The sequence below is a fragment of the Dromaius novaehollandiae genome, chromosome 3 (assembly GCF_036370855.1).
Source record: "Dromaius novaehollandiae isolate bDroNov1 chromosome 3, bDroNov1.hap1, whole genome shotgun sequence".
NCBI classification, from domain to species: domain Eukaryota; kingdom Metazoa; phylum Chordata; class Aves; order Casuariiformes; family Dromaiidae; genus Dromaius; species Dromaius novaehollandiae.
The window spans coordinates 101,286,749-101,302,950 of NC_088100.1; the positions used below are offsets into that span (position 1 = coordinate 101,286,749).

The window sequence follows — 16,202 nt, forward strand, 5'->3', positions numbered from 1 at the left end:
CGCAGAAAGGTATGTACTTGCATAACCTGACATTTTTATTCTGAAGGCCAGGGAACAATGTGGCTCTGGCTGAGGGGTGTACTTCCAGAGAGAGAGCTGACAAATTTGTTTTTCCTATGGTGTTAAATGAAACAAAAACTCTTAAGTTTTCTGAAACTCACTGATCTCAACAATAGCTTATAAAAGGTGCAAAAATTTAGAGAATCACATGCTAGACATGAGGAAGAGAGAATTCCTTAAAAAAAGTAGAATTAGACTATACAAACTTCTGCACACAGTGGCTCCGTCACCTCCTCCAAATGCAAATATGCATAGAAACTACCTCGGTTTTGTTAAGGGATATGAGTCATGGGAGGAACACGAGAAGAACTGAGATTAAAACACACAGCATAAACATGTAAGATTAAAAAAGCCTGTTTGTCCAAACAGAAACGATATTAAATTCTAATCTGCCCCTAGAAGTAGAAGGTAGACCTGGTGGCATTACAGTGGAGTGCAAAGTTCTCAGCAAGTTTTCCCTCACTGTAGTTACCAGATTCTGGCCTTCAACACTCTTGACTATCTCCATGCATCTTTGATTTCCTTTCCTACTTTTTTCATACTCTTTTAAAATTTTTTTTTATACTCTTTTAAAATTTTCTGTTGAGGAACTGTTTAAAAAGAATTCACTGCCTGCTCTTGTTATCCTAATGAATAATCTGCATTTTTAATAGTAAATCATGTAATAAGATTGCTTATCACTCACATTAAAATAGAGCAGTGCTATCCACCACATAAATGAAAGATACAGAACTTGGTCATTAAAAAAATAAATAAATAAGATCTCCCTCAAGTCTGGAAACCTCAATTGTGTCTAAAAATCTTAGCAAAACTCTGAAAGGAATATTGTTTATGCTGTTATGAATTTATGCATGGTTGTAATAAATGTAAACTGGCCAATTTGGAATATGCATAGACATTCTTAATAAGCCAAAACTCATTTTATAAAGAAGTTAGAATAACAGGCCATAAAACAGTAATTTAACGTATTATAGCACTACAGTAACTTTTAAAAGAAGAAAAAAAGATATTTAATACTTGACAAGTTTTTTTTAGGACTTTTCAGTTAAACATAATATACATACATTACACAACTGCAGTTTTTTGTCTTTAGATGATCAGTGAGAAGATTTTACCATAGCACATGAATATGCTGCAATGCAAAAGTTGCTACAGATCTTTACAATCCCTGGAGTGGCTTAAGATTTATTCAGCATAAGCCCATGTCTGCGAGCCTGCCACTATACCAGCACATTATCAAGAACATCACATGGGTTTGTGTGACAGTCTCATTTTAAAGAGCTGATCTGACACATAAGATGATCTATCACTTCATCCCTAACAACTAGGCAAATTTGGAGGCATACTAGTAGTTTTGCTTATGCATGCTAAATGTATTTGTGCTCACAGGCTTTCATACATTTTTATGCTGACGCATACGGCGGCAGAGGAAAGAAAATCATTAAGACGCAATACAAAAACCTCCTGAAAAAATAACTTTGTAATAACCATGAATTGCAGAAGTTATTATAAGAATATTTTACATAATAATCCCATGCATATGCTGCCGAAAACACCTTATTATTTTAATATAGGTAATCTAGAAATGTATCAGCATAACATTCACAGAATACAGCTCCACGCATGCTGCACTTGACAAACCTAAGTGTTTAGCTTGCCTAAGTTTCCAGTAACTGTATTATTTACTGGACAGCCAAATCTAATAGGAAACAGAATAGACTTTACATTTGCCAATGCTAGGTTTGATTAGCAGATCAAGCAAACAAACCCAAACAAACACTTACATGCACTTATTTGACACTGGTATCCACATTATCACCTGAAGAAGTGAGTAATGATGCTGGCTTTCTCATGTGCCCTTTCCCCAACTGCGTATCTCATACCAATTTGCCTCCATCAAGGCTTATCTCAACAGTAAAAACATTCACCACTTCCACCACCCACAGTTAAAAACACCCAAAAAAGCAAACAACAACACACACATGAAACCACCCAATGCAGCAGCACACGTCCTTATTTCTCACGTTTACAAAGAGGGAAACGTGCTCTTTGCCAGCAAGGCATACAAGTTCTTGATCATAACCTCAGACTTACTTGAGGTAACACATAAACTAGCCCTTGAACGTATAAATACCTCCTTACGTATCTGAAATGGTTTGTCTTTATTACTTCTACCTTCCTCTTTTCATTCTCCAGCCTACACAGCTGGGTTAATGGCAACTGGACACCCAGCATCAAGGGCAGAGGAAGAGCCCAGAAATACCCACGGCAAAGAAATACCCACCCAAACGCCTAAAATGGTGTGTGGTGCTGCTGCGAAGCAGATGAGTGACCTCTGGGCACCCCAGAGTGAATTCGCGGTGGCTACAGGCACCTGTTGGGGATGCCCTGCATAGCTCACGCGGCAGCAACATCCACTGACCCCAGGCTCTTTCTAATATCTAATGCCGTTCTCCTGCCAGAAAGAGACAGAGCATCTTCTCCTGCTGTCTAACAGAAATGCTTGGAAGCTTACATAGGAACCAAAGCGACTGCTGCAATTACAAAAAAACTATATATTAAAAATAATATTTGAGCACACATTTATTAGTAACATATCCTTTATTGAAAATATTTCAAGTTGTGCTAGAAGCGCCAGCATTATTAGCACTCCTGAACATTTCCATGATAAAATCCTGATTTAGAAGTTTTAAGTTAATAACTCTGCCAAAAAAATCAAACTAAAAACTTCAGTGCCAGCAGTCCCTTTCCCCCTTGTGCTCACAAAATGCTGCCCAAACCGATCCAGTTACGATTCTCTGAGAAAATAGGTTTACGCATGCTGAAGAGAGACTCCATCTCCAAAGGTTTCCTCTCGGCGCAGGGCGCTCCGGCCTCTCGGACCTCCAGGCAGCGATCAGACGGCACGCGAGCCATCTGGAGACCCTGCTCCAGCTTCAAAATACCAAGGCCAAGCCCGACACTTTCTGCAAGCACGACTCTAGGCTGGCCAGAGCAGGAAAGCGAGAGCAGGAAAACATCCCTGCTCCGAACTCGCCGGGCAGCCGGGAAGAGGAACCTGCAGGATCTGCCAAACCTGAAATACTGGGCATCGGCTGGGCAGAGCGCCGAGTGCTCCCAGGCAGCCCGCACGCCAGCGAGAGCCAGGCTTTTGACATTCCCAGTGCTGCCCAGTCCACGTGCTTTGACAGCCCAGTCCTAGGAGTTCCAAATTGGGCAACTGCTTAATTAGAAAATTGGGTAATTAGGAGATGCTTTTGACCTTAATCTCTTCCTAACTTTGCTCTTCATCTGTTAAATGCTAGTATCAACCCACACCGCATAAATGTTAATTAACACTCGCAGACTGCTGAGATACTACTGTAAGTCCCGTAGAGAAGTCGCTGTTGAAATTCATGCGTTTCTCTGAAGAGCGAGAAATACATAGGGATCCATGCAAAGAAAATGAAGGTAATTCAGAATGCTGCACAACTAGCCTTCAGGCCAGATCATCTTTCCTGAGCACTGCCTGCTTGGGGGAAGACTATGATCAAATAATTAGAGACTGCATCTTGTTTATATATATATATATATATATATATATATATATATATATATATATATATATATATATATATATATATATATATATATATATATATATATATATATATATATATATCCGGAAGACAAAATACAGGTTTCAAAGGCTTCCCCAGTTCTGGCTTTTACATTCATCTTTGACTTTTCACGCGTTACTTTTTTTATTTTTATTATTTTTTTTTTTTAAAAAAAAAACCACAGTTCATTACTGCCATGAATCCAAACACCAGCATTATTTGCCACAGATCTGCTCACCAAAACAAGCAATACTAGTAGCAGCGGTCAGGCTCTGACAAATGTACCAAGATCCAAAACAACACACACAGCAAAGCACAGTAAACGTCACACAGAATTCACTTCTTAAAAAAGGGATCATCTGAAACGCACTGCCTTTCCAGGTACATTTCGCTGATGCGTTTACACCGACAAGTACCCTTGGGGGGACAAGGAAGCTGGTATGAAGGATTGTAAATGTAAAAGGAAAAAAACTGATAAAGCACTGATAGTAAACTGAGGCCCTCCACCAACCTCAATCCCTTTCCTTGCCTACTACAGCTCCCCACTTCATTATTTTTTTAACTGCATTTGTCAAGCGATGATGCTAATTCCTGTTTAGAAAAATGTCTGTATATTTGGTGTAGTTTCTGTAGAATTTAAGCCCACTTCATATAGGTTACTGCTGATTTTCTAAGACAAAATTCTATTTATTTCAATTACAAGTTTGCAAAACATTCAATCTTTAGATTGCAACAATGCTGGGAAAAATCTGACATTCCCCATTACTGCAGTAAGTTTCCTCTGCTGCAAAACATCTGAATGCACTGGTACTGACAGAGTCTTAACCTGAAACTTATGGAAACCCTCCAACTTGCTAAATATTTATTATTTTTTTGGGCAAAGGACCACACCACAAACAAAAACTCATCTGAGTTTTAACTAGTACATTTTCTCCCAGGAGGAAAGCCATGTTTCTGTTCTTCAAACTTGCTATTTCTTCATCAATTCTAGACTATAATTTCAGAAGCAAAACACAAAAGTACTGAAGTCATTAACTGAGACAACATGAGCCAAAGCAACATACCCTCTTCTTTCATGGATAAAACCTACTTTGTACCATGCAATGTTTATTTGCAAAATTTTGCTAACCCCAAGTCACGACAAAAACAAGAATAGTTCTCCAGCTTCTGTTATCTAGGAATTAAGTTAGACAGTATTGCAGAAAACAAAAGTGTTGGAACACATTTGTGAAATTAGTTACGCTGGATGCTTCATTACTGTTTTTTCTGTTCCCCCCTCCCACTCTTACATAAATATCTAACTTGTAACCGATGTACAAGCAAAGTTTATGTGAACCCACTCCGTGCTATTCTAGGCCTTTTTGTAACACGAATGCAGCTATGCAAGTCTCCATGAAGTCAAGAAAAATAAAAGGTTTCCTGGTTTATCTTACTAATTTCCTTTCCCGAAGAGGGATGTTTTACGCCCATACCGGCCACTCAGGAACCTGGGCTCTACTGGCTGTGCAGCCATCAGAGGTTGCTCGTGTTTCACAGGTGATAGCAAGTTATCTCACAGATCTAGTAATAACATGTTCACACAACAGGAACAGTCTCTAACACCCGAATGATGGACGCGCACACAAAATACTAATCTTGCAGTACTGTCACATTAAAGAGATCCACTTCTTGATATCAACACTAAACATAGCCCGTAGCACACACCGTTCTCGCTCGCCTCGTGCTTCCTCCATGCTCCAGGGAACACTGCCCAGACCCATCCTCCCTGGTATCATTTTGGGCCCAAAATGCAGCCCGACGGCAGAGGCGTCCCCCCCACCGGGTTTATCAGTGCTCCCCAGTCAGCCCCCGCGGGGGAAGCGCGCCCCGCGGCTCCCTTGGAAGCAGCGGGACCTCGCGGGCTCCTATGCCCAGCACAGATATTACTTGCAGCACGCGGCTGGTACCGAGCTGAGGGTACGCGACGGCTCTCGCCTCCCTGACAAGTAAGTCCTTTTCCATAGAGAAGGGATTTTAGCAACTTACTACATTAGCTTAGTTTCCCAATATTTAAGGTACATAAGTGCCTTCCAGTTATTCATAACCCCACACAGGCACTGCTTTATCATCTCTCAGGAACAAAGCCCATTCAGTAAAATGCCAACTTTTCCCACTGATGAGCTAAAGCGACCTTGAAAAATCATGGTCTTTCTGTACTTTTTCTTCTTACCTGTAAACTAAGGATAGACATATGCTCCCTTCTTTGTGAAGGGGAAAAAAAAAAAAAAAAAAAAAAAAAAAAAGCTTTGTTAAGAAGTACTGCTGTGAAGCATTAATCTAGTGCAAGTTTTCTGACATAATTTCTTCCTAAAGCAGAATTAGGACTGCAGCTCTACTTTCTTAGTGACATGCTGAAATTTAACAACCGCACGCATCCACACACATTCGAAACCCCGCTCAGCGCTGCTGCGGCTACAAGTCTCCCTGTTGCTGTCTACCTGAAAAGGGAGATTGCTAGCGCTGTAAGACTCGGCGTGGCACTGGCGGGTCCTCCTGCACCGCCTCAGGGTGGACAACACGACCGGAGCAAGTGGCAGCCTCCCGGAGCTGCCCGACCAGCCACCATCACCCTTGCGTGGTGAAAGGGCATCAGCCCAACCAGCCGAGCTCCCGCAGCTGCAGGAGCTGCCGCGCGCCGGGCACAAGGCGCCCGCTCTGCCAGCTCTATGGTGAAAACGTTGCATCAGCTGTCGTAAGGAATGGATACCACTCATACTCATAAAATCGCTTCTGCATCTTGCATGCTATAAGGGACACCAGGCTTGCCATTTACATTTTTAAACATAAGTCCCTCGTGTCTTGGAAGTTCAAGACCAAACCTCTCTAATCACAAACTTGATCTGACATGACACTTGTCACAGCAGCGGTCATAAAACCCCACCTTTGTTTACCCCCACGGAGATGCCTCCTCAAATTTTGCAGTTGTTTTTGGTGCTGGTACTAGAGGGACACCTACACCACAGCTAATGCTTATCCTAGGAGGAACCAAATCAACCACAGTGAAATCTTCTTTAGCACAGAAAGAAACAAGAACTTCTTTGCACGGACAAGCCACAGTGCAGACAGTGCTGAGCTACCTGCTTAGGTTCAAGGGCAACACGTGAGCTCCAGGACTCCCACAGAGCCAACCGGTGAGGTGATACTTGCTCACAACACGTTACTCACAGCACCTTAAAGGGATCGAATCTACGTTTCGGTTTCTACCAAAGAGCAAGTATTGAGAAATAATGGGAATATTTCCATATGAAGTGTCATTTCAGCCCAGACAACAAGCAGAAATATCTATACTGAGGTAAGCCAGTAACTACTCTCAAAAAAGGGAGCTGAGCATAAATACAACAAAAAACTGACTAGCTCTTTAGCTAAGTTCTTTTGTTTCATGATGTTAGCAACTAAATAGTCCCAGCAAAGATTTGAAGTGAGCACCTCCTACAAACAAGGTGTGAGTGGAAAGCATTGCTCACACTTTTACTGCTGCTGGGGCTGCTACCGCTACTGCCTCATTGGAGGCTTTCTGCAGAGTAAGCAACCTGCCAGTCTGCTACACACAGCGTCTCAGCAAGGGTAGAACGATTAAATATTAATATTTATTTTTTAAAAGAGTATCTTTCTTCTTTCAGACTGCAGACCTGCCTTCTCAAGTGCTGCTAGGCTTTTTTAACAGGACTTTGCCAACAATAAGAGGTTTCCATGGAAAAAAAAAAAAACCCTACAAACAGCAAAATGAACCTAACTTCATTCATGAAGAAGAATTCTAGAACAGCACGAGAGACTTCTATATGTGCTACTACACATATTTTAAAAATCTATAGCTTAGCTGCTTCCACAGAGGTAAATAAAAACAAAGAGAGCTTCAATGACTATTTCAGTTGCTAACCCTAGCACCATTATGTCTGTGCATACCAAAAAAAGGCAAAACACGTAAAAACTCAAAAAAGTAGATAAAGCTTTTTCTAGTCTTGAATGATAGCAAAAACAGGGGAAAACTCTACAAAAAGTTATCTAAGTGTAAGCTGGAATGTAAGCAATCATTGCACTAGGTAGATACAAGAAAACAGTAGAAAATTGATTCCAGGATTCTCTATACAACTAGAGCACAGTGATCTTTGCTTTCCCATTTAAAAAAAACCTTGCAATTAAAGGGAGGAATTCAGTCTCATCTTTATCTAGGTTAAGCCAAAAACAAAGCTTCACCTGTAAGTAAACACATCCACAGGTAAACAGTGTTATGAGACACTACAACTTCTCAGAGAAAATCTATCACAGAAAGGAGCATTTTGGCCTCTCTAACAACTATGTTAAGACCTTCTAGAATTTCATCCTGAACATATTTATTGTGGAAGTTCTATCTAAAATTGAAGCGTCACTACCGCTCTTGGTAAATCATGAAACTCTATCACGAATGTGTTCACAGAATCTACATGCAAGGAAAAAATCATATGCCTTTTCACCGGGAAACCTTTAAGACGCGACACACATTTCTTATGCAGAATATTTGGCCATATTTTCCAAGCATTAAAGGGACCACATTTCTATCAAAGTTACTTAAATCTATCGTATTTTGTATCATTCAGAAACAGATTACTTATAATCTATTCTTTACGTGGATGGAGCCTCTAAAGTGGAAAAAAAGCACAGGTTTCTTTCCCCACTGTTTGCTGAAAAGTTTTAACACCAGCATTTAGACAAAGGAAACATCCCTACAGATCGCAAGAGAAGCGGTAGCGACAATGAATGCGTCCGGTATTAGAAATGATCGAGTACTACACACACATACCAACCACCCAAGGATTAAATCTGGTTGTGACTAAGTAACAGGCAGCAACATAGTGAGCCATGAGTAAGCTGCATTTCTTGCCTGCTTGCTTTCTTCTTCCAAAAAGAAGAAGAAATTAATTAAACAAGAACTGACTCCAATCGATGTCTTCTTGGGAAGAGGAATCTTTATGTGCTAAAGTACATAAATTCAAAAAAAAACAAGGATGCTGAACTGCAAGCGTAAAGCAGCACTTGTGGTTTCCAACTATGAGGAATGGCACGGATGTAACCAGACAGGTCGCAGTCACACTGGTCATTACTCCATCACAGATCAGAAACCTACTTCGAAACTCTTCTCTTCAGCACACAGTGTATTGCATCCAATATTTTATAACAAATCATTAACAACAATGCTAGGTTGAAAACCTGCCTGCAACCCACAGAAAGAAAACCTATAAAGAAAAGCTATTATTTTACACTAACTCTACTAATAAAGTTAAAAATACACTGGAAAATGAGATACATATTGTAGATATCTAGTGTTTGCAATTCAATTCTCTCCTCCCTTTTTAAAATACTAGAAGTTTCTACAACTTTGATATCTGTGGGTGGAAAATCTGAAGCTGAAAAATAACTGCAGCTATTATCTCAAATCACAGAATTACCCAGTTTACTCTATTAGTTTGCTCTTAATTTTCCTTTTTTATTAGCTTCATATAAAGTTATAAAGCATTAACTACTATAAATCATCCATTTGCATTTTTAGAACAATCACTCAGGAGTATGCTATTTCTGCATAATGCTACCAGCCAAAAAAATAGGATTTTTCATGCATTAAAAGGGTACCCTGCTCTCTCCCCTTCCTTTCCCCCTCTTCCCCCGACAGGACATATCAATAAGAACAAAGTGCTTTAGACTTTTCTTCGGCACCTTTTAAACTTTCCGATAACCTTATTTTCCAAAATTCCATTTGAGTCTTGTAGGGTCGGCAGGGAACAATTAAAACTGAGATAACCTGAGCGTGAGACGGGTGTATTCGAAGGTAGCAGCACCGTAACAGTATGTCCTAACCACGCTTCCTTGGGCTACAACCCAGGGTACGGCCACAGGCACCAACTACCAGGGAGTAAGCAGAAGAGGGAGAGATCGTGTCACACCTTCCCTGGAGTAACTACTGACTGCACGCTCTTACCCAAGAGTAAATGCCACGTTGTTTGACCTATTAATCCACATTTACTAATCTACTACGTCACCATGCTGTATGTTTCTGTCTGACTTACCCCTCCACGCCTTGTGTGCATGCCCACACTTTAATCAGGTGCGACCATCCTCTGTGACTTGCAAGGTGCACACCAAAAAGCATCATGCAGGAGACCCCCGGGGAACGCAGCCCACACCTGCGAGCGCAGGGGGAAGCGCTCGGGGATCGGGTGCAGAGGGACAGAAGACAACCACCCCTGCCTTCAGGGATTCACTGCTCCGCTGGAGCCAACAGGCAGCTTTGCCCGATGTTACTGACACCAGCCAGAGGCTGCCCTGCCAGCTCGCACCGGCCCATGGGCAGAAATTGGGGCTACCCAGCAGCTACCAGGGCCACGCCACCACCAGCCGCATAGCGTAGCCTTGATATAGAGACTGCATAGGAAGAACGCAAGCCACTCATGAAGCGAAAGCCACTCCTGACTCACATTTTTGCCCCTCTATCATGTAAAAACTTACTGCTTGAGACAGTGTTGCACAAGTCGTTGAGCAAATGAGTAAAAGCAAAGATGGCAGCAGCATGTGAAAACGTGAAGGACCAACACATTCAGCGTCTCAACAAGGAAACACACTCTTCGGTGCATTTTAAAGATGGGGTCAGCAATACAGAGATATAAATCTGACTATGGGCATTCTCATGTTTTTAAACACTTCTGAATAGCATTGCAGGCAAAATCCATGAAATCCATGCATTTTCGGATGAACAAAGAACAAAAAAGGAGTGGGAGGAAAGCAGAGGACAAAGACTTAGCAGCTAAATTCTATCTAATGTATGTTTCTATGATATTATCAGAGTATCTTCTTGTCACACATTAAACAACTGTGACTAACATCTGTCACATTCGGTCATTCCTTCCCTTAGCCCATCCCCAGAGCAGGATCCGCATATGTTCAGCGAGTTTTTATGGGTTTATTTGTCAGCTCTGCTCTCAGTGGTGCCCTGTGTCACTGCAGAACGAGCAGGTTGAAGCAGCAAGCCTGTGGGGAGGTATCCAGGTCTGCTTCTCTCACAGTGAAGTATTTGGCCATGTGAAGCAGGGGTGTGATGTAGAGTTCAGAAAGATGCTTTTTCAGCTTTCTCAATCTGGGCATTACTCAAGCTTTTGAGACCAAAACTCAGTGCTGAGAACATATCTGCAGTCTAAATCTTCTTGTCCAACTTTTAATGAAATTTTGCTTAGTCAATTGTACCTTAGAGATTTCACCAACTTTGTTGTTTCAGCAACTTTGAGTGTGGCTTGCAATTGTTTTCTGTGAATGCTAAGAAAATGCTAACCGTTACTATGCGCCAGTGTTCACTATCTTTTCAAAATCCTTTTGATGACTAATACATATTCCTAGAACCATTAAAAGTGAGACAGATGCAATAACAGGCGAAGCAGAAGAAGTGTTTCAAAAATGTTACTTTTTTGAAAGACTACTAAATTGAAGAAATGAGAATATCCCACTGAGCCTGTGTTAAGATAGCCTTCTTAAGAGCAGTGTTAGATGAAAACCCCTACAGACCTTTATGGTATTTGTAATTTTACTCATACCTGCATATCACTGCTGTTACAGTGAAATACTGTAGATATTTAGTTATACTGTCATACTGCAAAAATTCACCAGTATAGATGCCATACTGGTATATTTTTTGTTTCTTAGCTGAGGCATGCATCAGGAGATTTTTGATGAACTGTGTACGGGCACACATTTCTGACGTGTCTACAATCACTGACGCTCGGAGTCAAAACCCTTGCGCTTGTCGGGGCAGAGCTCACCCGTTCCCCGCAGCGAGACACCAGCCCGCCCTGGGCACCGCTGCGCCAGGCGAGCCGCCTCCCTCGCAGCCAGCTACCTGTAAAGGCGGCAGCATCTGAAGAGTGGCGGGCGCTTTGATCGCAAGTTTAATGTAATGAAGCCTGGAAACAGAACTAGCTGATCCAGCTTACAGCTCACTTAATTAAGCACAGGCTCGGCTAACTAATTTGTGAAGCAGGAAGCAAGTACTACTTCGTCCAGCTGTGTTTATAATCACTTAATAGAGCCACTTCATAAAAGGTTAATTTAACTCCGTCAAATTAGGAAAAGGTAAGGAAAACTACAGTAACCCAATAAGGAAGAAGACTTTTATAAACAAATATAAATTACTCTTCAAACTCTTTGGTAGATTTATGGCTCCACGAGAGGCAACAACAGTACTTTCACAGACTGTATAACGAGGCAGGACTTCACTTGTAGCCTTAAGATGAGGATCTTGGCGGACGACATCGAAAGGCATGCCAGTTAAGGGTGGCAGCTGTCATCATTTCCTTATATAAAAGTATGGCATAATGAGTAAAAGAGAAGAAGCATATACAAGAAGAGTAAGATTTCCTCCGTCGCTACGTTTGGAGAACCCAGACAAACTTCCAGGCACGTAAACCCTCTAACTACAACCATGAATGGTCACGACTACAGAAATGCGACTTTTTGCATTTACTTCTTGGTGACTGCTGCTCATTGAAGTAAGGAACGGTTTGTCCTTCAGTTGGAGGTTCAATGGAAACGGAGGATTTTCTCCAAAACATACCCTAAAGTATTTGGACGACTCTTGGGGAAAGGGAGCCCTAGCTGTTGTGGAACACCTCACCTGGATTTCAGTATTTCTGGAAAATTAAGCATTCTTGTTTTGAGACAGAAGCCTTTGGCTCCTTCCCCCAGGAAGCTCACTGCAATTCTTTCAGCAAGCTACCATGGAAAACAGGGTAACAAATTAAGAGAAACTATTTACATTTTTCTAAATTAGGATTGTGGCCAATACTATTCTAATGTAGCTTTTAAAGCATTAAATGTCTTCAGTAATATCACTTCCTGAGAGTAAAAATGCTCAAGTGAGTCCTAGGCCCAAGAGACTGAACAGAGACAGAGAGAGAGCATCTCGGTACTCACCACAAGCAGTCAATATACACACAGACGGCCTCACGCTGTAGTTTCTGAATGTGAACCGCTGGTCACTGAACGATGGATTCAGACCCAGAGTAATGCATATGGTACGTTAAAAGATTTTCCAGACCTTGCAAATCAGTAGTCTCGTACTAGGTAACCCAGCGTACATTTATAAGGAAAGCAAGGATTCATGCCCCCGGTAAAAAATAAAATTAAATTAAATTAACTGAATTCAAGAACACTTAAAATCTGATACTTGGAAAACAATCACATAGACTCAAAGATTACTTTTTTAATTCAAACAGATCTAAACAAATGGATACATAATGTATAGAGCGTAAAGAGAAACGCATGGCCTAAACAGGACCGATTACTTATCAAGGACTCGAAACAAATAATTTAAGGTAGTTTTAAACTAGCTATGACAGCACTGATTCTCCCAGAAAGCTGAATTGTAGGCAAACTGAAACCTGTAGCAAATTAAATTTTTAATTAATAAACACGGTATATTGTAACATTTTATGTGAAACAACTGAAAGGATACAGACTCTTTTCAGTTTTATTTATTTATTCTTTAAGCATTAAAGATATAGTGATAGAGTTTTATATTTATTAACATAATTATAGGCAGTACCCAGAGTAGGAGCAGTTCAAAAATTTTTGGTGTAATTACAGTGAAAGATATCTTGTTTAAAAAGTTTTCACTATATTAACACAAGAGTTGTGTTAGTGGCAGTCTACAAGCAAAGCAGTATTCAGGGAAAGGTAATCCCCTTAAAATAGGCTGATACTTGGTCTATTTAATTAGTCTATCTAATACCTAACCATTTTAAGTGAAATATCAAGCCATAGATTGGACTTGCATGTCAAAGTTGTCAATGCTGTCTATACAACAGCCACTGGGGGGAGAAAAGATATGGCCACTCTCAAGGAGCCTTGCTTGAAGTACTTTGAATTGCTAACTAGCATTACTAGCATAAAAGTACTTCTTCTCCAAGGGTGCCCAGGTAGGAGGGCAAGGCAGCAAAAGTGCCACAGCACGGCAGGTGGCTCGCAGATGGTCACCCACTCGCCCCCGACAGGGAGAGGCAAAGCTCCTGCAAGCCAAGGTTCGTACCGATAGGCTTTGCCCCCTCTTGAAGCTCCTGGGTGAGCAGCACCGGGTCCAAGGAGGACTGTGGTTCACTTCAGTGGAGGTCCCACAGAAAGCATAGGATGCCCAAGACAATGCCAGCTTCACCAGCAATTGCAAATCCCCACCGTAAAACAATGTCTAAGCAAACTCTCTACCAGTCAGGGACACAGAGGTTGACATTGTTTTTTTGCTTTCTCCCTACTTATGAACACCGTTTGCAATGCCGAATGTCACTGGAGGCAAATATTCACCAAGACGCATGCAAAACTTAAGTTCTATTTGCAAGTAAACATTTTCTTTGGGCCAAACTAAAAATTTCTATCCTGATCTGTATAACCCAAGCTAAACTGTATCCCAGAACTAATTTGACAGCAAAGATCTTCCTAAAGGGACTTGTTACAACAGAAGCCCTACCTTAGTTTTAATCATAAACGGCTAATTAAACACAAGTAGAAAAGCCATCACTGCTGCAATCTAAGACAAGTTTTTAAAATCTGAATAAGCTTCCCACCAGCACTAATATCATATCCCACATGTTAAAGGAAGTGCCAGTACTTCACTGCTGATGAAGGAATTTATTTTTAGCTTTGGCAAGAAATGTGCAATTGGATGTATGCATGACAATACCTAGAAATAAAACACAGGTTTACCCCACAACAGATTTAATTTTAGCTTTGGCAAGAAATGTGCAATTGGATGTATGCATGACAATACCTAGAAATAAAACACAGGTTTACCCCACAACAGATTTAATTTTTTCCTTTACCTCTGTCTCTCTCAGGCACAGCTACAGGTATGGTAGAAGAGCTAAAGTTCCCACAGAAAAGCCTAACACTGTGGAATCTTTTTCTAAAAAAAAAAAAAAAAAAAAAAAAAAAAAAAAAAAAAAATTAAAGACTTATCCCCCAAACCTCACCCAAATTGTCCTATTGTTAGCATGAGTCTTTCTCATGTATGGTTAGGGGTAAGGGGGGAGCACCTTTCTAGAGCTCAATCTAAAGCTCTTTCCTACTTCTTCTTACCACCGCAGAGTTGCTAAAAGCCTCTAAAGCAAGGATGCCCTCAAGAATGCAGTTAGATGTTTCACATGAAGAAAGCACTTGCTGGTTCTCCATCATACCGGTTTCTTATCACCCTATTTTCCAGCCAGAACACATTCTTTACAAAATGTTATGTAAGGTTTACTGACATGAGTAGGAATCAAGTTTTAAAATGACTAAAATAGATTACACTGATAAAATCAAATTATAGTACCCCAAGCCACATTTTGTTTCAATTATAAATTCTGGCTTTAACTTTTATTCAACAAAATCCTCAGTCTTGCAACAAATCAAAATGTATTTCCTAAGATTGGGGGGGGGGGGGGGGCGGGCGGGAAGTGCAACATATACATTTAGAAAAGCAAATATATTTCTAGCACCTTAACGTGGTGATTCTTACACAAATCTCACAGGTCAGTCCAACATGCCACACACTTCTCAAACTATATGGTCAGATTTCCATGCCTCAAATTCAGGTCAGAGATGCTGCCAGATTCCAAACGACTCTTGCTAAAAGCCATTAAAATAAATGGAAGTGTCTCTACACCAGCCTCTGCCCATCAGGAACAAAGTTGGTCAATCATAGCCCTAAGAGTTTCGGTTCTTTTGGATTTTGCTCTGAAGATAAAGAGTTAAACATTAGTCTTCCTTTTACTGCTCTACCGTAAGAAATTGTGCAAGTCTGCAAAAGACTATATGAAGCACTTGTGATTTTAAAATTTCCAATTCGCCCTCCCCCTTTCCCGAGGGTTGCAACATCGTAAATTCTAAACCGAATGCTTTGAATTCTGAAGCAGATAAAGTGCAGTACGCTGCCCAGTTTAAGAAAGTGCATTATAGCAAGGTCATTTCTTTCTCCCACACATACGAATACAAATTCATGAACCGAATACCTGCCCTTATTTTCAGGAACTTATTTCTGTTGAGTATATTTCAAGAAAAAATGTAAGACTTTCTATGTAAGATGCTGTATTCGTATCAAAATTGCACTGCACAAATCAGCAAACAAAGAACAACTTCAGTGAGGTTTGCTTTCATTGAGATAATACACTTGCACACAAGACCAATACATGCATATGTCTAATTGGATTTAGCCTTTAAAAAACACTCACATACTTTTGTTTGAGACAGCAAGAATGCTGCAATTATCTGATGTACACTAAACAGAGGCTGGTTTGGTAACAACTGTTTAAATAAGGGAAGCCTGTGTTGAAAGATTTTTCTTACTACTACTGTTACTACTATTAACACATCAGTAAAAAGTAGGTGGAGAAAGACCTCTTATTTCTGAAGGGCAAATAGATGTTTCACACACAAAAAAAAAATACAGCAATGTTCGTACCTGAAATCACTGCAAACACAGTTATTTTAGCAACCTATTTTCAATGAATCTTTACTGCCTCC

General features: G+C 40.6%; 1 protein-coding gene across 9 annotated transcripts in view; it reads right to left on the reverse strand.

The window, feature by feature from the left end:
- The window catches only part of EML4 (EMAP like 4), a 166,669-nt gene that overhangs the window by 80,985 nt on the left and 69,482 nt on the right, over nucleotides 1-16,202 (reverse strand). The gene's annotated exons all lie outside the window — the stretch shown is intronic.